Genomic DNA, 23560 nt, shown 5'->3' with positions numbered 1-23560 from the left:
CAAAGGTACACCTCCAATTGACTCAAATTATGTCAATTAGCCTATCAGAAGCTTCTATAGCCATGACATCAGTATCTGGAATTTTCCAAGCTGTTTAAAGGCACAGTCAACTTAGTGTATGTAAACTTCTGAACCACTGGAATTGTGATACAGTGAATTATAAGTTAAATAATCTGTCTGTAAACAATTGTTGGAAAAATTACTTGTGTCATGCACAAAGTAGATGTCCTTACTGACTTGCCAAAACTATAGTTTGTTAACAAGAAATTTGTGTAGTGGTTGAAAAACTAGTTTTAATGACTCTAACCTAAGTGTATGTAAACTTCCGACTTCAAGTGTAGCTAGCTACATCTATTGGCTTTTATGTTTTCCTGTCGTGGGTCATGTGCAGTAGCCTGTGTCTTACATGTATTCGATAACAGCACAATCATTTGGTCTTGTTTGGGCTTGGGCTCATTAAATGTATTTAATGTATGGCTCATCAGGCTTAGGAAGAATCAGGCTTGAATTTTCGATCAAAGCTCTAATCAAATCCAGACATAGGCCCATTTATATGCTTTATAATGCTTTTGAAGGACACTTCTGGTTTTGCCGGGAAATAGCGGGTTACCCGGGAGAAAGTGATTTATTCTCCGGGGGTCAGAAGTGTCAGAAGAGTGGATGTAATTGGACATTATCTTCAATCAAAAATGGAGGGAGAAAAAAATTCCAGTAGCTAGCTGCATGAGTGAGAATGTGGACTTTGCCAGCAGACTACTAACGCTAATGGACGTGAGTGAAACATAAATACTTTGATATGCGCTTGGGATGAGCAGCAATGCAGTCATTTACATAACCGAAAATTGGTGGAAATGGGAACAAGGCTGAACCTGTATTACATAGCCAGTGGGCTAAATGACAAGCCGGTGGAAAATAGCAGTTTTTCTACACTGCATCGGCGAGGATGCGATGGAGATCTACAACATGATGGAGATTCCATATGCTGATCCACAGGACAAGAAAATGGCAGAGGTGAGCAAGCGTTTGAAAAATATTGTGCACCACGGAGGAATACTGTTGGAGAGATCCGTTTTAGGAACACAAGTTCAATGAAAAGCAGGTATTGACAAGTTTATAACCGAACTGAGGCTGAGAGCACGCAACTGTGAGTTCAGAGACACTGAGGATCTAATGCTAAAGGAGACAATTGTGTTTAGCATCACAGACAGTGTTAGCAGAAAAATTTCCCAAGTAATTCAAATTAAAAGAGACTGAGACTGTATTCATATCCCATGGAGGCACCTGCATAAAACCAAAGGGCGTAATGACATTGTAAGTGCACACTGCACAAACAAGCTAAAGGTCTATGTTACAGCTGCATCTGACTACTAGACAGAGAGGTCTGTGTACAGCTTTACCTCATCAGAAAAGTTGAAACAGTTGCACACCACAGTCCGCAAGCGCTACGCATCTGTGTTCAAAGGACTATGTGAGTTTCCAGGCCAGCACCACATCTACATTGATTCAAAAGTCTCTCCTGTTGTTCATGGATGTAGGAAAATCCCATATGCTGTGCTTGACAGGCTGAAAGAGACATTGGACAACCAAGAGCAGAAGGGTGTGGTCAGCAAAGTAACAAAACCAAAAGCGTGGGTGAGCAGTCTAGTCATAACTGAAAAGAAAGATGTCTCTGTTAGGGTATGCTTGGACCCTAAGGACCTGACTAAGTCCATACAGCATCAACACTTCTCCATACCCACGCCAGAGGATGTGCAATGCAAACCAACAAGCAATAAGGTCTTCACTATTCTAGATGAGAAGGATGTGTATTGGCAAATCAAGTTGGATGCGGAATCAGCCACTCTCTGCACATTCAATAACCCATAGGGGAGGTAACAGTTTAATCGCTTATCCTATGGCAAAAAAAAGTGCCAGCGAGGTATTTCAGCAGATTAACTCAGATCGTTTTTTAAAGAAGAGCATGACCGCATTCTACAGCAGGCAATGGACAGAGCCATCCGTCTGAATGTGAAGTTCAATGATGACAAGATACAGTACATGGTGAGTGAAGTGAAATACATGGGGCACATCACCAGCACAGATGGGGTTTAAGCAAGGTGTCAGCAATCACAAAGATGCCCCCACTAGAAGACAGAAAATATCTACAGAGGCTACTGGGCATGACACGTTTCCTAACCCAGTATATCCCAGATGAAGCCACTCAGAATCTTTTTCAGGAAGAACATGGCATGGCAGTAGCACCCAGAACAACAAGCAGCACTGGAAATTGAAAAAAAGCCATCTCCACTGCATGTGCCACTGCTGAAATTCTTCAATCCACAGGAAGAGATTGAAATCAAGTGCATTGACAATCTGAAAACTCCAAGAACACGACAAACTGAAAACTATAAATAGCTCTCTTCAAGTCGTTTCATTACAACAAATCTCTAGGCCTAATCAGCAGGCAGACCTATGAACAGTAGCCTAAATAACTCATGTGTAATAAATAGCCTAGAGATAATGACCATGGCTGAAGCCCACTATAGCCTTCCACCTTATAATGCGTAAAATGATGGTTTTGCAATGCTCGAAATTACACAGGATGCACTGTCGGGTTGTAGAGCGCTCGCTCCTGCGCATCTATCTTTCCGCCATTTCTCACTGAGCTGAAGTATGTTGGTCTACATTCTAGGGCTGTTTATACCCTACGGAGAGTAGCGTAGTGTCGCAATGTCGTTTTTCGTCATAAAAGGGGCGGCTACCTGTAGTATCTTCTGACATTCGATGTACTCCTGTGCAACATTACGTTTGTAACGCGCCATATCATTCATTGCGTAGCAGTGTTGTGGAGGCAGTTCAACTTGCTTGGTTCCTTGATCTGATCTATACCCACTGGGCAAGGGAATTTCGTATCTGATTATTTCACATGGCTATGTGGGAAGCTAATCAACTTCCAAATCACCTCAACTTCAAGATTGCTGTCTTGGTTTAGCTTGCCATTCAATAAGAAGCCTATAAAAAAATGTATGCACTCAACTACTGTAAATGCAAATGACTAAAATGTAAATGTAACATTTTCCATTGATAACCAAATATAATCTCTGTGACTGTTCAAACAATAAACCAAACAACATTGTAGCCTTATTAGAATGCCCCCAAAATTTATTTTGTTTAGAAGTAATAACTACCTGATTGACTACCTAAAAACAGCCCCATGCCATGTGCTTTTTCTCTGTGAGCAAAAATGATGGCATTCTATTTTTAGCTGATATGGGAGAGAATACATTCAAGTAGCATATTATACTGGGATAGTGTTATAGGTTACACTGGCAAGTGAAGAATATTTGCCGGGCCATATGATTCAATTAGAAATCAGATTATTTCACACGTGGGAAGCTAAAAGGCCAGCTTGCTTGCTGTTTTTAGCCAGATAGCTAGCAAACTGCTAGCGGCATAGCCTACAGCCAACTGGCAGGCAACCGGCAGGCACACAAGATAATGTAAAACAAACCTAAACTTTCATTATATGTAGCCATTATTCAAATATGCAGTTGGTTTTCATTTAAATAAGCTAACAGTGGTGATGATGTTTTAAATGTGATTCTTCTTTGCTTTTACCACAAATGGGAAGACAACAACAAGAAAATCTCTGCTATCGCCACCTTGTGTATGTTGATATTCGGAGGATTAGGAACACATGGGCCTGTGAGGGTATCATGTTACAAAAGGTGCATGTTGCTCCAAAAAAATCGGACTCTACCCAAGAGCACACATGCACGTAGATCTACGCACACAAACCCAGGCTGCCTCAAGAGGGAATTTGATGGAAGCCTTCATGAACGAACAGCTACTGTGTTGTATACATACTGGTACAAGAGTCAACGAGAGTCTACATTTTCATTTTTATTATTTAAAAAACCTTTATTTAACTAGGCATAGTTCATAACGTGTATAGGGCAATAACAGCACATTGCATTTATCCCATTCTAACGTTGAACGTCTTGGTACATTTATCGACATATCTTGTGTCACTCCCTGATCTGTTTCACCTGTCCTTGTGCTTGTCTCCACCCTCCTCCAGGTGTCGCCCATCTTCCCCATTATCCCCTGTTTATTTATACCTGTGTTTTCTGTCTGTCTGTGCCAGTTCGTCTTGTTTGCCAAGTCAACCAGCGGTTGTCACTTAGGTCCTGGTTTTTCCTAGTCCGGATCCGGATCCACGGCCTCCCGGTGGACATGGTCTCCGACCAGGGTCATCAGTTCTCGTCTCAGTTCTTTCTGAGACGAGAAAGGCTTTCTGCACCCTTATTGGGTCGTCGGCCAGCCTGTCCTCCGGATTCCATCCCCAATCCAACGGCCAGTAGGAGTGAGCAAACCATGACCTGGAAACAACCATAAGATGCCTCGTCTCGACCAACCCCACTACCTGGAGCCGACAACTGGTCTGGGTGGAGTATGCCCGGAACACTCTTCGCTGTTGGGCCACGGGACTCTCCCCTTTCGAGTACTCCATGAGGTATCAGAGTTTTTGGACTCTGCCCTGGCTATGAACACTTGCCTGTCCCTGACCTGCCTTTTGGCTACCCCTTGGATTATAATAAATATCAGAGCTCAAACCATCTGCCTCCTGTGTCTGCATCTGGGTCTCACCTTGTGTCGTTATAATCTTGTACAATTTTAGGAGCTAGCATTAGTTCACTGGAGATGGATCTAAAAATAGCCTATTTTTGTAATAAACTTATTCAAATAGGCTAGGCTGGAATGGAGGAGTAGGACTACTGTAGACTAGTAGCTTATATCGTCTACATAATAAGCTACACTCATTCCCCTGGCATGCACCATATAGGAAAATATACTTTATAAAAAGCCTGAGTTCAGGCTTATGTTTATGAGAGAGCTCAGCCATTCAAATGTTTGTAATGACTCATCATCCATTACCAGTAGTGTATAAATAAAATGTGGACCTATTGTATGTATGCCTAATTTATAGTTTTCTTCAGTTCACAGCTCAATATATCACCACAATAATTAAATATGATCACTTCTGTTTTACATTTCAAAAGAACTCTACTGTATATTAATCAATTACTGAAGTTAATGTGAAAAAGAAAATCATTATATTACATTCTACTCTCATTCAATCTATTCAATTATTTTGTTATATAATTAGTTCCTGTGTTTGTTTCCCTATTTCAGGTGTTGTTTGATGTCACTGTGACAGGCCATGAGGTTGGCAGGATTGTGATTGGCCTGTTTGAAGACCTTCTTCCACTGATTGTGAATACCTTTGTGGGTCTTGCAACAGGGGAGGTAGGCCACTGTACGCTGTCCGTGTAAAAGTTGTTATTGTGGTGTGAGTAAACAAGACAGGAAAGCATCAGAATACCAATTATCCATCCATAGATCATAGGTCTATGATCATGGCTGTTTAGAGAAAACCGAACCATGGATTACAGTTTCTCCTGGCCCATAGATTACAGTTTATCCTTCAGTGTGAGGAACCATCAAACACAAGTTGTAAAATCCTGAACTTCCCCTTTAACTGTTGACATGATGTTGTTCTTAAAGTGTAGACTGAACATAGCATCTAAAGTAGCCTACATTCTGACACACCTGCATATCTCTTGCACATTTGCAAATGGATAGGTGATACAGTCATGTGAATTTCCAAAATCATCGTCTTTGCAGAAAGGATATGGTTACAAAGGAAGTAAGTTTCATCGGGCAATCAAGGACTTCATGATCCAAGGCGGTGACTTCACAGCTGGAGATAAGACTGGAGGTAAGAAAGATCACATAGAGTTTGACCTGTCTTAGACATTTGATCTCATGTTGAACGTTGACTTCCAGCTGGAGATGGGATTGGAGGCAAGAAAGATCACATAGAATTTGACCTGTCTTAGACATTTGATCTTATGGTGAATGTTGGGAATAGTATATCAACAAAGCAGAGAAGGTGCTTACGTACACTCCCCCAAAGTTCTCAGTGGGCCCATCCCAGAGGGCACCTATTCCCTATATAGTGCACTACGTTTGACCAGAACCCATAGTCTCCAGTCCCAGTCTCTTCATCCGTCCCTACACAGTCCCTAAATGCTGTTTCCTCATTTGTTGCCACAGGTAGAAGCATTTACGCAACCAATTTGCTGATGAGAACTTCAAGCTGAAGCAACTGGGAGCAGTTGGGCCAGTATGGCCAACACGGGCCCAGACACAAACGGCTCCTAGTTCTTTTTATCACTGCGGCCAGGGCTCCTAGGCTGGACGGGAAGCACGTGGTGTTTGGGAAGATGCTGGAGGTTATGGTAAGTGGAGGCAAACAATTTGTTTTTAGAGTTTGAACATTTTTTGTGGCCACTGACATTGGAAAATAATTTGTCACTCACACATATACATACACATGAACACACACACACACACACACACACACACGCACGCACGCACGCACGCACGCACGCACGCACGCACGCACGCACGCGTGTACAGTGGTACAATGAATCGCTAGTATATATTCTAATCTTCTCTTTTCAGTCTGTGGTTCACACCATCGAGCTCCAAGACACAAATGACCGAAACCTGCCCTATACAGTGTGTCATTGTCAACAGTGGGAAGACTGAAGTCAAAAAGCCATTTATTGTGGAGGGTTGGGAGGGTTATCACTACACTTTCACTAGAGAAATATTATGCAGTTGTTGTTTATGTTTATTTATTACTAGAGCATATCCGTGGCTCTCTAATGGGTATACTAACTATTAACAAAATAAATTCTTAATTCGTGAGAAGATGTAATTTATAATGAATATGTTAAAACTGTTGGGCGTAATTTGTTGTTTGTTCTACACTAATTGTCAAATGATCAGTATGTCATTTGCACTATCCACTCAGCACTTTGTCATGCTAAGCCGAAACAACTTTTTTCTCTCACATTGTTGATACAAATAAACAATGTATGCAATACTTCACACATTTTCACATATGCTATGCATCAAATGTCATCACAGCAGCTGTATGTCGTTAAATGCATTTGAATGTGTTAATGAGGTCCCCTTTGTGAATAAAGTATGTTGCGTTGTTATGGTCATAATATTTTTATTTTCTCTATGAGAAATCAAATTTTCAGGATTAATCAGGAAGATGTAATAGTTAGCAGGCTGCAAAATTTTGAATATAAAAATGTATTGTGCACAATTGCATTAGGCAATGTTCCTATTAGGTCCCTTTGAGGGTTCAGTGAGACGGTATCCCACTGACGTTCAGAGAACGTTCTAGGAACATTAAAACCTCAGGACCATAAGAGGACATCCTTTGTCCCTGGAACAAAACGGGAACTAGACAAGAACCGCCAGGGGACCATGACACAACAACCAAATAACATCCTAAAAAAACTTCCTCAAAGATGTCCCTGGAACAAACCGGGAACAAAACGGGAACCTCCAGGTTACCATGACACAACATCCTGACCACTTTAGGAAACCATTTCATGACATTCCGGGGATGTCTTAACGGCACATTTTTGTTAGCAGGGCAGTACGCCGCGTGATGGTCCCAAGGGAACGTTCTCTGGTGGACCTATGTGTAGTTCCCTGTAAGTTATTGTAGCGGACATGAGTTACTCATGGTTGCTCAAGGTCATGTGATGGGTAACCCCACCTGTGACTTCAAAATCAGTGTCGGCCCTCAGACCAAAAGGGAATTTCCTCTTGGTCTATTGGTTAAGATGTTGGTTTCTCACAAGGTGGACCAGGGTTCATATCACACATGTTACATTAACAGGAAGTCATTGAGGACCATGTTAGGACATTTGTAAGATGTTCTCAAAACATTTGTTTTGCCAGTTGTCAGGACGTCACATGATGGTCCCAGATGTCCCAAACCATTATAAGTAAAGTAATGAAATGTTATGGGGCTTTTAAGATAAGTGGTAGGCTTTTCAGCTAAAATAGTGTACAAATCTTTAATCAAAGACAATATGATTACATTTGACATAATCACTTAGTACTGACCTTTCAATGTGCCCACCCTGGGATATGAAATCACAACCTCTGGATTTGGGTTACGCTGATCTTTCTGCTGCGCCACAAAGTCTGTAGCATTCTCAGAAGTCACCTACACGTGCATTACCTACAGTGCATTCGGAAAGTATTCAGACCCCTTGACTTTTTCCACATTTGGTTACGTTACAGCCTTATTCTATTTTTTAAATTTTTTTTATCTCTCAACAATCTACACACAATACCCTATAATGACAAAAAAAACAGGGTTCAAATCCAGGCTCTGGCTGGGCCACTCAAGGACAGGTCTCAAAGTCACTCCTGCATTGTCTTGGCTGTGTGCTTAGGGTCGTTGTCCTGTTGGAAGGTGAACCGTCACCCCAGTCTGAGGTCCTGAGCGCTCTGGAGCAGGTTTTCATCATTCATCTCTCTGTACTTTGCTCCATTCATCTCTCCCTCAATCCTGACTAGTCTCCCAGTCCCAGCCGCTGAAAAACATCCCAATATCATGATGCTGCCACCATCATGCTTCACCGTAGGGATGGTGCCAGGTTTCCTCCAGACGTGACGCTTGGCATTCAGGCCAAAGAGTTCAATCTTGGTTTCATCAGACCAGAGAATCTTGTTTCTCACGGTTTGAGAGTCCTTTAGGTGGCTTTTGGCAAACTCCAATGTGCCTTTTACTGAGGAGTGTCTTCCGTCTGGCCACTTTACCATAAAGGCCTGATTGCTGCAGAGATGGTTGTCCTTCTGGAAAGTTCTCACATCTATACAGAGGAACTCTGGAGCTCTGTCAGAGTGACCATCGGGTTTCTGGCCACCTCCCTGACCAAGGCTCTTCTCTCCTAGTTGCTCAGTTTGGCCAGGTGACCAGCTCTAGGAAGATTCTTGGTGGTTCCAAACTTCTTCCATTTAAGAATGATGGAGGCCACTGTTCTTGGGGACCTTCAATGCTAACATACATTTTTTTGGTACCCTTCCCCAGATCTGTGCCTCGACACAATCCTGTCTCGGGGGTTTATGGACAATTCCTTCGACCTCATGGCTTGGTTTTTGCTCTGACATTCACTGTCAACTGTGGGACCTTATATAGACAGGTGTGTGCCTTTCCAAATCATATCCAATCAATTGAATTTACCACAGGTGGACTCCAATCAATTGTAGAAACATCTCAAGGATCATCAATGGAAACAGGATGCATCTGAGCTCAATTTTGAGTGTCATAGTAAAGGGTTTGAATACTTATGTAAATAAGGTATTTCTGTTTTTTATTTTTAATAAATTAGCAAAAACATTCTTAAAAACTGTTTTCGTTTTCTCATCATGGGGTATTGTGTGTAGATTGATGAGTATTAAAAAAAATCAATTTTCGAATAAAGCTGTAATGTAACAAAAAGTAGAAAAAGTACTGAATACTTTCCGAATGCACTGTATAACACATCTCTGCACTAAGCAAAATAGTGCCATCTGCACTTCTATTTTAGTTATAAATTAATGTGACTATTCTCTTCATCATTGATTTCATTTACTTATTTACAGAGTTTTCCATATAGTGGTCTAATGTTGGTGACACATTTTATTCTGTTTCAATGTTACTCCTGAATCACTATGAAAAATACAATTGTTTTTCTTGAGTGTATCTTGATGGCCTCGGCAACAGTAACAAGGGGTATAGCTTTTTGGGGGGTAGAACGTTTCTTTGCAACCATCAGGTGACGTTCCCGGAACAAAACCTCCAGGGACTATGACAGAACGTTCTAAGAGCATCCTATAAACATCCTTGGGGGGTGTCCCGGAACAAACCGGGTACTAAACAAAAACATCCAGGAGACAATCACAGAACATTCCAAGAGCGTCCTATAAACGCCACCCTGGAACAAGCCGCGTACACTCTTAGAAAAAAAGGAACCTAAAAGGCTTAGTCAGTTGTCCACATAGGAGAACCCTTTGAAGAACAATTTTTTGTTCCAGGTAAAACGTTTTTGGTTCCAGGTATAACCCTTTTGGGTTCCATATAGAACCCTTTCCACAGAGGGTTCTACCTGGAACCAAAAAGGGTTCTTCTACAGTTGAAAAACCCTTTTGGAATCCTTTTTTCTAAGCGTGTACTCGACAAAAACTTCCAGGGGACCATGACAGATCGTTCTAAGAACGTCCTATAAACATCCTTGGGGAAGTCCCCGGAAACAAACCGGAACCTAGACAAAAACCTTCACAAGACCATGACACAACGTCCTGAGAACGTCCTAAAATTGTCCTTCGCGATATCCCTTTAACAAACCGGGAACTAGATAAAACCTCTACAGGACCATGACACACCATTCCGAAAACATCTTACAACTGTCCCTGGGGATGTCCCGGGAACAACCTGGGAACTAGACAAAATGTACATAGAACAATGGCACAATGTCATGTCGACTTTAGGCAACCATTTCGTGATGTTCCGGGGACGTCCTAATGACTCATTTCTGTTTGCATGGAATTCATATTTGTATCAGAAACAGTCCATCCAATCATATTATATCATGAATTATTTGCAATGCAGTAATAGTAAAGGAAAGTGTCAGCAAGGGCATTTTCTACAATAAAATGCTATTGTTAGAATTCTGTATTTGTACGGGTTGTTATTTTCTTCTCTATGGACCTGTCTCAAGTGGTTTTAGTATTTGTTCTAGTGTTTGTTTGCATTGGTATTTTTCCAAACTCAAGATAATTACTGGTCATCAATGAATACAATGGGAATGGGTTGTTCTGCCTTGAAGAAATACTGCAGTATATCAATGAGTCGCTAGGGGACAAATCCATTCATGGGCTAAATATGGTATGTATGAAATAATAAATTCTGGGGGGCCAGTAGAAAACCCAGACATTTGAAATGAATGGTCAAGTGCAAGTGTTGGGGTTGACAAGTGATTTGCGTAAGTTGACAACACTGTGAACTAATGAGAACACAGTGTGATATGTTTTCTTCACTCCCATGTCTCCACACTGCCAGGGCTAGAGGAAGAAAACAGCCATGGACACAAAGGTCAGAGCAAGAGGATACATCTCATGAGAACACCATGGAACGCACGCACGCACGCACACGCACGCACACACACACACACACACACACACACACACACACACACACACACACACACACACACACACACACACACACACACACACACACACACACACACACACACACACACACACACACACACACACACACACACACACACACACACACACACACACACACACAAAGTTTGTATTCTCCATCTCCCTCCATCTTTCCACTCCAGCTGAAATGAAAAGTTACCATTCCTGAACGCATGGTATCTTCATATGCAATGACTTATACCTGTATACAATGGCCTCAACACAACAGTGCATCTACATTGAAAACTGTTCTAATGTATTTTTCTGTACTTCATTCCAGGTAGTCATATACATGATGTGTGTAGTGTATCTGTAGTCTGAACCATATCTCAGTGGTTGTGCATGTAATGAGAGGTCTGACCATGCAGCGTGTCCACAAGAGTGGAAAATGGTCCAGTTCGGTAACTGGGTAAGAGCAGTCCAGAGCTGGTTGGGAATATATGAGAGGATCAATGGGAGATGGGCTAAAAGTTGGCTCTCTGTCCATTGCAGGGCTTGGAGAGGCTGTGAAGGGATGACAGGCTTCATTAGCAACAATACTGGGCAGCATGCAGTGCTCCCACAGGACCCTCAGTGCAGGATGATGGGACAGTACGCTAGAAAGGTCAAGCGCAGACAAATCAGCATCGCAGAATGAAAGCCTGATAGAACCATAAAACCATACAGACCAGTGCAACTTTCTGCCCGCAAATACATGGCCTATCAATTATACAGATCTACTTTGTATTTTTTAATCAAGATAGTTAGAAATACAGTACTGTATACTCTCATGTGAAATGTTCACCCCCCTGCTCTAATGAAACCAAATAGTGATATCTGATTATATTGTTAAGTTATGTGTGGATTTCACATACCACAGAATTAAAAACACAACTGGTTTTGTAGGCTATACTGTAAAGCAGAGACATGTACAGTATGAATGTGTCTATTATAAGATTATGCCGGGGCCAGATAATCACTATCATATTCCACAGTCTTCATTCTCGTAAAGCTTATACAAGGCAATACAACCATACTCATATACTATACACATTAGTTTTCACTAACATGTCCCTTCTGTATAACAGTGACATAGAGTTCCTGTGAAAGGCCCTCATGGCTAGGTTTCATTTCACTGCGTTGTCAAGCATTGAATAAACTCACTGAGAGTGGGCTATTGAAAAGCTTTTTTTTATGTCCCTCTACTGATTTCTGACAGTGAAATCATTTACAGATCTCTTCTCAGTGTCAGCCATATTGACTTCTTAGTAATGACAGTGTCTCACCCTGTTATACACTGACAATTATCACCAACCGCTCCTAGTCCACCAGGCTACAATTATGCTCTGTATTATCATATTGACACTTCTGACAGCCTTTTGACAGCACTATCAGATAGTATGAAGAGTTACTGTGGCAGAGCTATAAGCATCAGTAAGTACACTTTGAGCAATTAAATTAAGCAAAATTGCAGGTCGTTGTCCCAAGCCTGGGAAAATATTTTGTCAAGATTCAAAACACCTTTCTGGTGATTCCAGAGCCATCATTTTGTCCACTTTTGTATCCGCTCTACCACTCCCATTGTTCTGCAATGCTAAGTTATCAAACCTAAATAATGGCTCACTAACTCTCCTGGTTCATACATGGACTACTTTCTATGTGTTTTTAAGATTATGCAAATGTATCGTTGAACTATCACTTCAACATATATTGATTTGAAAACATACTTTGTGGTTAAAAAGTGTTTAAAACCCTGTGAGTATAAGCATTTCAGCCCTGTTTCCATTAGCTTTCAGTTCACACTGAGAATGTGGCGGAACATACACATAAAAATCATTAAGTTTCCATCTCTTTAAATTGTGAGTAGGACACCAGGTGGACGGCATTGACAGCCTCTCTGGTTCTCTCAGCACCTTACCACCATGTTCACCAATTGTCTGGATTTTTCTCTTTCCACAGTTAAAATTTGGTCACAAATTTACAAAAGGGACTTGTTCTCTCTTGACCCCAGCGAGGTACCATCACTCGGTGGAAAACATTGTGAAAATATCAAAGGCAAGCGAACTCGACAGGGGAGAGGTATAAACAGCCTAATGATTTCCCCTGAGTTTCTGCCTAGGAGCAGTGTCACAGAAAGCAGCATAAATGGTGACATATCCTCACTTAGGCTCTCGGGGAAATCGAACACTGACACTCCCTTTTCAACTTGGGCTTCCTCATCAGCCAATTACCGCAGTAACGGAAGAGCGCACTCACATCTTGGGACGAGAGAGCCACTAACCTTCTGAGATTATGACTGTGTACAATGCCAAACAGGCCACACTGCACAGACTTCAGGGCCACCATGCCCTGAAGAGCTATTTAGAAATGAATAGAGGATTCTTCACAGCAGCTCCAGATCACACCTCCATGTAATAGGGCTTTTTTGCCAGCTGCCAGACAAAACAAATACCCACAGGCTTTTCCCCCCACTCTCCAATGGATGGGAATACATGAACAAACAAAAATATGTATTTGAAAAATTCTTCCTGTTTACTAAAAACTTGAATATCTTTTGGAAAAAACTGAGTTTATAGAGGAAGATGGAGGAAAAAAGTTAGGCGGACGATCACTGCAATGTTTAATCATTAAGACGAAAGGTTGGCGCGGGAGCCATTGTGTTAAATTTATGCATCGCGCCACATTTATCATAAACTGGATTCCAGGCTCAGAATGCAGAAAAGAAAAGCTGCTTAATAAATCAAGAGATACTGAGCTGTAAGTGCTTTCCACTTGAAAGCATTGAGAGAGTAGAGGTTCTCTTCTCCACACCACCACTCACCACTTCACTGATAACCTGTGGGTACAGTGCATGTGTAAACTATCTCAGTGCGTAACAGATCACTGATAACCGTGCACAAATAAAACAACAGCAAAGCATTCATAACATCTAAAGTATCCACAGCAATTATATTACTATTAAAGGTGAATAAATTATGAACAGCTTCTGCATAATCTTATATGGAGTACATAGGGCATTTTTTCAGACCAAATTAACTCCTGCTATATTTTATTTTGGTCCTAACCAGAGACGTATAAGGTTCTAAAAAGGTTTTAATACAACAACATTTGTTGAACACACTGAAACAACCAGTTTATAACAGCCAACTACTAGGACTGAGAATATTCTCTGCATCCTCACCAGAATGGTGCTGCTGCTATTTTCCGGCAGTATTTGTCTCACTAATGTTTCTTCTCTGCAGTCATACACTGTGTGGCCTGTGCTTGGAGTAAGGAGCCCTCCGCTCCCTCTGAAACTAATTAACTGGGAAGGCAAGGAGGGGAGTGCAGGGAGAAGCGAAGGGCTGGGAGAGGAGTGACGATGAGACACAAAGGGCTGCGGGTGAGCTCTCTCTCAACCCTGGAAGCCCACTCAGCCGAGAGACAATGGATACTCCACCGTGTCCAACTTATCTGAGCATCAAGGCCTCATTACAGCCATATCATTAGAGGATAATTTCCATTTACACTGCTTTTGCCCCCAGATTGCCAATGGAAGCTGGTCAATATTCAGATTTAATTGAAACAACTTTGATACATACTGTATGTTCATAGTTTAGTATGTATTTGATATTACATTAGTGAAGGAGACCACTTTGGAATAGGTCCATATTTCATCGACTGGATTAAAATATTGTGCAACTATCAGAAAAATCTGTCATAACTGATGGATTACATATGCAATTTATTTTTGTAGCATGGAGGAAGTAGACAAAGATGTTCATTATCTCTGCTGTTATTTGCTATTTTTTTTAAACCTTAGCTAATATTCCACTATAGTGGTTAGTCTCAGCTCAAACTCCAGTGGATTATGCACTGTCCAGGCATTATTAGAATGGTAAAAGGTGAAGTTACCATCTAGTAGGCTCGTGACGAGCTATGGAGCTGGGGATGGGGGTGAGGATGGGCTAAAACTGTGAAGGTTCAGGCTAAAGTTTGGGTTAGGGTTAAAACAGAAAAAAGAAAAAAGAAAGTGCCTAGCACCAGGATTGAACCCGCGATGTTCGGAACCGTAACTCGCGTACAGTAGCCCCTAACCTAGGGATGGGCTAAACCTGGGGAGGGGCTCGCGTAGCCCCTAACCATAAACTGCAAGTTATGGCTCTGAACATCACGGGTTCAATCACTCTGATTTAATGCCTAAACTTAACCCTAGTGCCGAAACTTAATCCAAACTTTAACAACTACTCTGAATTAATGCCTAAACTTAACCGTTGAGGTTGGTAAACATGGCCTGAACCTGGGGAGGGGCTCGTGTAGCCCCTAACCATAAACTGCAAGTTATGGCTCTGAACATCACGGGTTCAATCACTCTGAATGAATGCCTAAACTTAACCGTCGAGGTTAGTAAACAGACCGCAACAAACTCCGTAATTAAAACGGCAACACACTCAGTTATGACAACTCTTTCAGTTTGCCTTAGAGGTTGCGTTGCGTAGTTCCATGGTGATATTATCATGGCAACTGTAACGGTTTTCTTCCATATGTCACACCCTGGCCTTAGTTATCTTTGTTTTCATTAGTATTTTAGTTAGGTCAGGGTGTGACATGGGTTAGTATGTGTTTTTGTATTGTCTAGTGTGGTTTGTATGGTTGAGGGGGTTTCATAGAGTAGATGGGGTTGTGTTCAGTGTAGGTGTTTAGAATTGTCTATGGTTGAGTGTAGTTGTTTAGGAAAGTCTATGGTTGCCTGATTTGGTTCTCAATCAGAGACAGCTGGTTATTGTTGTCTCTGATTGGGAGCCATATTTAAGGTAGCCATAGGCTTTAGGTGTTTGTGGGTAATTGTCTATGTTGAACGTTTGTTGCTTTTTTGTGTGCACTAACGTTTATAGCTTCACGGTCGTTTGTTGTTTTGTTTTGTTAGTTTGTAAAGTGTTTTACTTCGTTTTTCCTTCTTCAAATAAAAAGAAGATGTCTTATTTTTCACATGCTGCGTTTTGGTCCGTCTCTCCTCCACACGATCGTGACAGAATTACCCACCACAGGATCAAGCAGCGTGACAAGCGGCAACAGGAGCAAGGCATCAAGGATTCTTGGACATGGGAGGAGATATTGGATGGAAAGGGACCTTGGGCTCAACCTGGAGAATATCGCCGTCCCAAAGCTGAGCTGGAGGCAGCGAAAGCAGAGAGGCGGCGATATGAGGAGGCAGCACGGAGGCAAGGCTGGAAGCCCGTGAGTACTACCCAAAAATTTCTTGGGGGGGGGATAGGAGGTAGCGGGCCGAGGGCAGGTAGGAGACCTGCGCCCACTTCCCAGGCTAACCGTGGAGAGCGGGAGTACGGGCAGACACCGTGTTACGCAGTAGAGCGCACGGTGTCTCCTGTACGTGTGCATAGCCCAGTGCGGGTTATTCCACCTCCCCGCACTGGTAGGGCTAGATTGAGCATTGAGCCAAGTGCCATGAAGCCGGCTCTACCTATCTGGCCACCAGTGCGTCTCCTCGGGCCGGCTTACATGGCACCAGCCTTACGCATGGTGTTCCCGGTTCGCCTACATAGCCCGGTGCGGGTTATTCCACCTCCCCGCACTGGTCGGGCGACGGGGAGCACTCAACCAGGTAAGGTTGGGCAGGCTCAATGCTCAAGGGAGCCAGTACGCCTGCACGGTCCGGTATTTCCGGCGCCACCTCCCCGCCCCAGTCCAGTTCCACCAGTGCCTACACCACGCACCAGGCTTCCAGTGTGTCTCCAGAGCCCTGTTCCTCCTCCACGCACTCGTCCAATGGTGCGTGTCTCCAGCCCATTACCACCAGTGCCTACGCCACGCACCAAGCCTCCTGTGCGTCTCCAGAGTCCTGTGCATCCTGTTGCTGCTCCCCGCACTAGCCTTGAAGTGCGTGTTCCCAGACCGGTACCACCAGTGCCGGCACCACGCACTAGGCCTAATGTGCGTCTCCAGGGTCCAGTATGCCCTGTTCCTTCTCCCCGCACTAGCCTTGAGATGCGTGTCCCCAGCCCGGTACCACCAGTTCCGGCACCACGCACCAGGCCTACAGTGCGCCTCATACGGCCAGAGCCATCCGTCTCCCCATCGCCATCTGAGCCATCCGTCTCCCCAGCGCCATCTGAGCCATCCGTCTCCCCAGCGCCATCTGAGCCATCCGTCTCCCCAGCGCCATCTGAGCTATCCGTCTCCCCAGCACCATCTGAGCCATCCGTCTCCCCAGCGCCATCTGAGCCATCCGTCTGTCCCGAGCCATTAGAGCCGCCCGTCTGTCCCGAGCCGTCAGAGCCGTTCGTCAGTCAGGAGCCGCTAGAGCCGCCAACCAGACAGGATCTGCCAGAGCCGCCAACCAGACAGGATCTGCCAGAGCCGCCAACCAGACAGGATCTGCCAGAGCCGCCAACCAGACAGGATCTGCCAGAGCCGCCAACCAGACAGGATCTGCCAGAGCCGCCAACCAGACAGGATCTGCCAGAGCCGCCAACCAGACAGGATCTGCCAGAGCCGCCAACCAGACAGGATCTGCCAGATCCGTCAGCCAGCCATGAGCAGCCAGATCCGTCAGCCAGCCATGAGCAGCCAGATCCGTCAGCCAGCCATGAGCAGCCAGATCCGTCAGCCAGCCATGAGCAGCCAGATCCGTCAGCCAGCCATGAGCAGCCAGACCCGTCAGCCAGCCATGAGCAGCCAGATCCGTCAGCCAGCCATGAGCAGCCAGATCCGTCAGCCAGCCAGGATCCGCCAAAGCCGTCCAGCCAGGATCCGCCAGAGCCGTCCAGCCAGGATCCGCCAGAGCCGTCCAGCCAGGATCCGCCAGAGCTGTCCAGCCAGGATCCGCCATTTAGTCCGGTGCTGCCCCTTAGTCCGGGGCTGCCCCTTAGTCCGGTGCTGCCCCTTAGTCCGGTGCTGCCCCTTATCCCGGTGCTGCCCCTTATCCCGGTGCTGCCCCTTATCCTGGTGCTGCCCCTTATCCTGGTGCTGCCCCTTAGTCCGGTGCTGCCCCTTAGTCCGGTGCTGCCTCTTAGTCCGGTGCTGCCACTTAGTCCGGTGCTGCCCCTGAATCCAGTGGGGTTAAGTTGGAGGGTGGACATTTGGAGGAGGCTACGAAAGCGGGTAGTGACTATGGTGGGGTGGGGACCACGACCAGTACCAGAGCCGCCACCATGGACAGACGCCCACCCAAACCCTCCCATAGACTTTATGCTGGTGCGTCCGGAGTTCGCACCTTAAGGGGGGGGTTATGTCACACCCTGGCCTTAGTTATCTTTGTTTTCATTAGTATTTTAGTTAGGTCAGGGTGTGACATGGGTTAGTATGTGTTTTTGTATTGTCTAGTGTGGTTTGTATGGTTGAGGGGGTTTCATAGAGTAGATGGGGTTGTGTTCAGTGTAGGTGTTTAGAATTGTCTATGGTTGAGTGTAGTTGTTTAGGAAAGTCTATGGTTGCCTGATTTGGTTCTCAATCAGAGACAGCTGGTTATTGTTGTCTCTGATTGGGAGCCATATTTAAGGTAGCCATAGGCTTTAGGTGTTTGTGGGTAATTGTCTATGTTGAACGTTTTTTGCTTTTTTGTGTGCACTAACGTTTATAGCTTCACGGTCGTTTGTTGTTTTTGTTTTGTTAGTTTGTAAAGTGTTTACTTCGTTTTTCCTTCTTCAAATAAAAAGAAGATGTCTTATTTTTCACATGCTGCGTTTTGGTCCGTCTCTCCTCCACACGATCGTGACACCATAGTTGAAGGAGAGGACCAAAATGCAGCGCAGTTAGTGTTCAACATGTTTAATCTGACAATAAACGGGAACACTATACAAACAACAAAATAACAAATGTGAAAACCGAGACAGACCTATCTGGTGCAGAACACAAACACAGAGACAGGAAACAATCACCCACAAAATCCCAACAACAAACAAGCCTCCTATATATGATTCTCAATCAGGAACAACGATTACCAGCTGCCTCTGATTGAGAACCATATTAGGCTGGACACAGAAACAGACAAACTAGACACACAACATAGAATTCCGACCCAGCTCACGTCCTGACCAACACTAAACAAGCAAAACACATAATAACTCTGGTCAGGACGTTACAGTACCCCCCTCCTGAGGTGCGGACTCCGAACGCACCCCTACAACTCAAGAGGAGGGTCTGGGTGGGCATCTGTCCGCGGTGGCGGCTCCGGCGCAGGACGAGGACACCACTGTCTTTGTCCCCCTCCTTAGCGTCCTTTGAGTGGCGACCCTTGCCCACGACCTTGGCCTAAGAATCCTCCCCAAGGCCCCCACATGATTTAGGAGGTAGCTCAGGACAGAGAGGTAGCTCAGGACAGAGAGGTAGCTCAGGACAGAGAGGTAGCTCAGGACAGAGAGGTAGCTCAGGACAGAGAGGTAGCTCAGGACAGAGGGGTAGCTCAGGACAGAGGGGCAGCTCCGGACTAATGGCAGCTCCGGACTGAGTGGCAGCTCCGGACTGTAGGGCAGCTCATGACTGTAGGGCAGCTCATGACTGTAGGGCAGCTAATGACTGGAGGGCAGCTCATGACTGGAGGGCAGCTCATGACTGGAGGGCAGCTCATGACTGGAGGGCAGCTCATGACTGGAGGGCAGCTCATGACTGGAGGGCAGCTCATGACTGGCTGGCGGCTCCTGACTGGCTGGCGGCTCCTGACTGGCTGGCGGCTCTGGCAGCTCCTGACTGGCTGGCGGCTCTGGCAGCTCCTGACTGGCTGGCGGCTCTGGCAGCTCCTGACTGGCTGGCGGCTCTGGCAGCTCCTGACTGGCTGGCGGCTCTGGCAGCTCCTGACAGGCTGGCTGTTCTGGCAGCTCCTGACTGACGTACGGCTCTGGCAGCTCCTGACTGACGGACGGCTCTGGCGGCTCCTGACTGACGGACGGCTCTAGCGGCTCCTGACTGACGGACGGCTCTAGCGGCTCCTGACTGACAGACGGCTCTAGCGGCTCCTGACTGACAGACGGCTCTAATGGCTCGGGACAGACGGGCGGCTCTGAAGGCTCGTGGCAGACGGATGGCTCAGATGGCGCTGGGCAGACGGATGGCTCAGATGGCGCTGGGCAGACGGATGGCTCAGACGGCGCTGGGCAGACGGATGGCTCAGACGGCGCTGGGCAGACGGATGGCTCAGACGGCGCTGGGCAGACGGATGGCTCAGACGGCGCTGGGCAGACGGATGGCTCAGACGGCGCTGGGCAGACGGATGGCTCAGACGGCGCTGGGCAGACGGATGGCTCAGACGGCGCTGGGCAGACGAGCAGTGCAGGCGGCGTTAGGCAAGCAGGCAGTACAGACGGCGTTGGGCAGACGAGCAGTGCAGGCGGCGTTGGGCAGACGGCCGACTCTTACCTGCTGAGGCGCACAGTAGGCCTGGTGCGTGGTGCCGGAACTGGTGGTACCGGACTGAGGGCACGCACCTCAGGGCGAGTGCGGGGAGAAGGAACAGTGCGTACAGGGCTCTGGAGACGCACAGGAGGCTTGATGCGTGGTGCCGGAACTGGAGGCACTGGGCTGGAGACACGCACCACAGGGTGAGTGCGTGGAGGAGGAACAGGGCTCTGGAGACGCACTGGAAGCCTGGTGCGTGGTGTCGGCACTGATGGTACTGGGCTGGGGCCACGCACCATAAGGCGAGTGCGGGGTGCTGGAACTGGAGGTACTGGGCTGGGGCGGGAAGGTGGCGCCGGATATACCGGACCGTGCAGGCGTACTGGCTCCCTTGAGCACTGAGCCTGCCCAACCTTACCTGGTTGCATGCTCCCCGTAGCCCGACCAATGCGGGGAGGTGGAATAACCCGCACTGGGCTGTGTAGGCGAACCGGGGACACCATGCGTAAGGCTGGTGCCATGTACACCGGCCCGAGGAGACGTACTGGAGGCCAGATATGTAGAGCCGGCTTCATGGCACTTGGCTCAATGCTCACTCTAGCCCGGCCCGTGCGGGGAGGTGGAATAACCCGCACCGGGCTATGCACACGTACAGGAGACACCGTGCGCTCTTCCGCATAACACGGTGTCTGCCCGTACTCCCGCTCTCCACGGTAAGCATGGGAAGTGGGCGCAGGTTTTCTACCTGCCTTTGCCACACTACCCTTTAGCCCCCCCCCCCCCCCCCCCCCAAGACATTTTTGGGATTTCTTCTCGGGTTTCCGTGCTAGCTGTGTACCTTAATAACGCCAGTTCCTCTCACCGGTTGCCTCCAGCTGTTCCCATGGGAGGTGATCCTTTCCAACCTTAGCCCAGGGTCCTTTTCCGTTCATGATTTCCTCCCATGACCATTCCTCCTGGTACCGCTGCTGCTGTTGCTGCTGCCCGTTGCCATGCTGCTTGGTCCGGGTTTGGTGGGTGATTCTGTAACGGTTTTCTTCCATAGTTGAAGGAGAGGACCAAAATGCAGCGCAGTTAGTGTTCAACATGTTTAATCTGACAATAAACGGGAACACTATACAAACAACAAAATAACAAATGTGAAAACCGAGACAGACCTATCTGGTGCAGAACACAAACACAGAGACAGGAAACAATCACCCACAAAATCCCAACACCAAACAAGCCTCCTATATATGATTCTCAATCAGGGACAACGATTACCAGCTGCCTCTGATTGAGAACCATATTAGGCTGGACACAGAAACAGACAAACTAGACACACAACATAGAATTCCGACCCAGCTCACGTCCTGACCAACACTAAACAAGCAAAACACATAATAACTCTGGTCAGGACGTTACAGCAACATTTTAATTTCCGCTGTGGGTTGTGTGTGATGGCCCTCTGGTACCCAATGTCAATGGGGAAGGAGGAAGGCAGGCCAAAGTAATTGTGATTTCACACACCTGTCTCTTCCTGGCCACATATATCGTTTTTCTAATGAAAACTTAGTGCGAAATAGTGAACTTCCCCCTGTTGTTTCCCTTTGTTTGCTGGCTGTAGCCTATGGGAGGATATCAGTGGGGATGGAGGGGCCCAGTATTGGTGCCCGCCCAGCCCAGCCTGCCCCCCACTCGCCTGCAGGCCTCAGATCAATAACAGCTGAATGCCATCTGCTTGGGGCAGCAGAATGCCACCAGAGGTCCACGCCATGCATCTTCCCCTATTGAAAGGTTATTTTTATGCGAGTAAACAATTCATCCTCTGGCCGCATGCTTGATGCTCGTTTACCGCGCCCGATCAATACATTATGCAAAACGGAGGGGGGGGGGGGGGGGGGAATTTAATCCTAAGAGCAAACCTGACGCCCAGGTGATGGCAAATCGATTCCCCCGACCACTAAACTCTGACATACGGTCAGGGTGTTTTATAGCCGGAGATGCAAATTATGCTCAACTCTCCTCCAAATGTTGAAAATGTTTTGTCATTCCGAACATGCCTTAAACCTGCAAACAATGTAGACCAACGTGGAGAAGATCAAGATGTATTGCATTTCATAGAGATACGCTACAGACAAAGAGCAGAGTGGTAATGTTTAGGTATTACAAAAAACAAAAAATCGTCCCCTTTGGAATGAACTTCTCTATCTCACCTTTGCTTTAGCAGTTCCATGGGCCAGTGGCACCATTCTGCTGTCTGTCTGGTGGTGCTTTAATCCCTGCAGGGTTACAGTGGAGGGGGTTTAGTAAAGAAACAAGCGAGTGAGCGGCATGACGAGATGATGCGTGTGTTTGGGGGCATCATCGCTGTGATCTTGCCTGTCTGACACACAACACAGGCGTCGAGGGAGACAGATATTTCCAGCACACGCTCTGCTGGCCACACTGAACCTGTTACAGCTCCACAGGGGATTGTTCGCCTCTTATTAGATTTTCTACAGCACAGCCATTAGTGATAAATGTACTGGTGTATTCACTGTCAAGTTAATCAATGCTGCCAAAGTTTTGTTGACCTAACAGCAATCTATAAAGCAAACCGGCTCTTTTTTCTCCCCCACTATGACAACTCTGTCCACCACGGGGTCTAAACAAGGCTGATTCCCCTTCAAAGGGGGTAGTGCAGTTTGAAGTACTGTCTACAAATTGAAATACTGTCTTTAAAAGCACCCAATTGCTGTGACGCCTCGCCTGTCCAAGAAATTGTTTAAAAACCAGGGTCACTCAAATAGATCCAGTTTGATGGTTAAAACACTGGCAAATCGATAACTTCACAGATGATAGAACGTTGTCAAGTAAGAGAAAAAAAAATCATGCAATTGTCTTGACAACCAACTCCTTATTTCCAGCGGCGATAGCTGTTAAAAAGGAAAGGCGTTAGGTCAGGGGGTAGGCAGAATGGAGTATAGAGTAGAAATAAGACCTTGTTCTCCAGTCTCCATTGTAACCCACTGGGCACAAACTGGTTGAATCAATGTTGTTTCAATGTAATTTATCAACGTATTGTGATGTGGAATCAACGTGAAAAATACAATTGATTTGTAAACTGTTGTTTAGAGGGTGACATTTCAACCACTGGATTATGCCATCATGG

At 45.9% G+C, this 23560-nt stretch overlaps 1 pseudogene; it reads left to right on the top strand.

Moving 5' to 3' along the window:
* Positions 1 to 948: 948 nt before the first annotated feature.
* On the top strand, positions 949 to 22200 carry LOC139575308 (peptidyl-prolyl cis-trans isomerase C-like; annotated as a pseudogene).
* Positions 22201 to 23560: the final 1360 nt, after the last annotated feature.

The sequence above is a fragment of the Salvelinus alpinus genome, chromosome 5 (assembly GCF_045679555.1).
Source record: "Salvelinus alpinus chromosome 5, SLU_Salpinus.1, whole genome shotgun sequence".
Classification (NCBI taxonomy): domain Eukaryota; kingdom Metazoa; phylum Chordata; class Actinopteri; order Salmoniformes; family Salmonidae; genus Salvelinus; species Salvelinus alpinus.
This window is presented reverse-complemented; position numbering and strand designations above follow the sequence as displayed.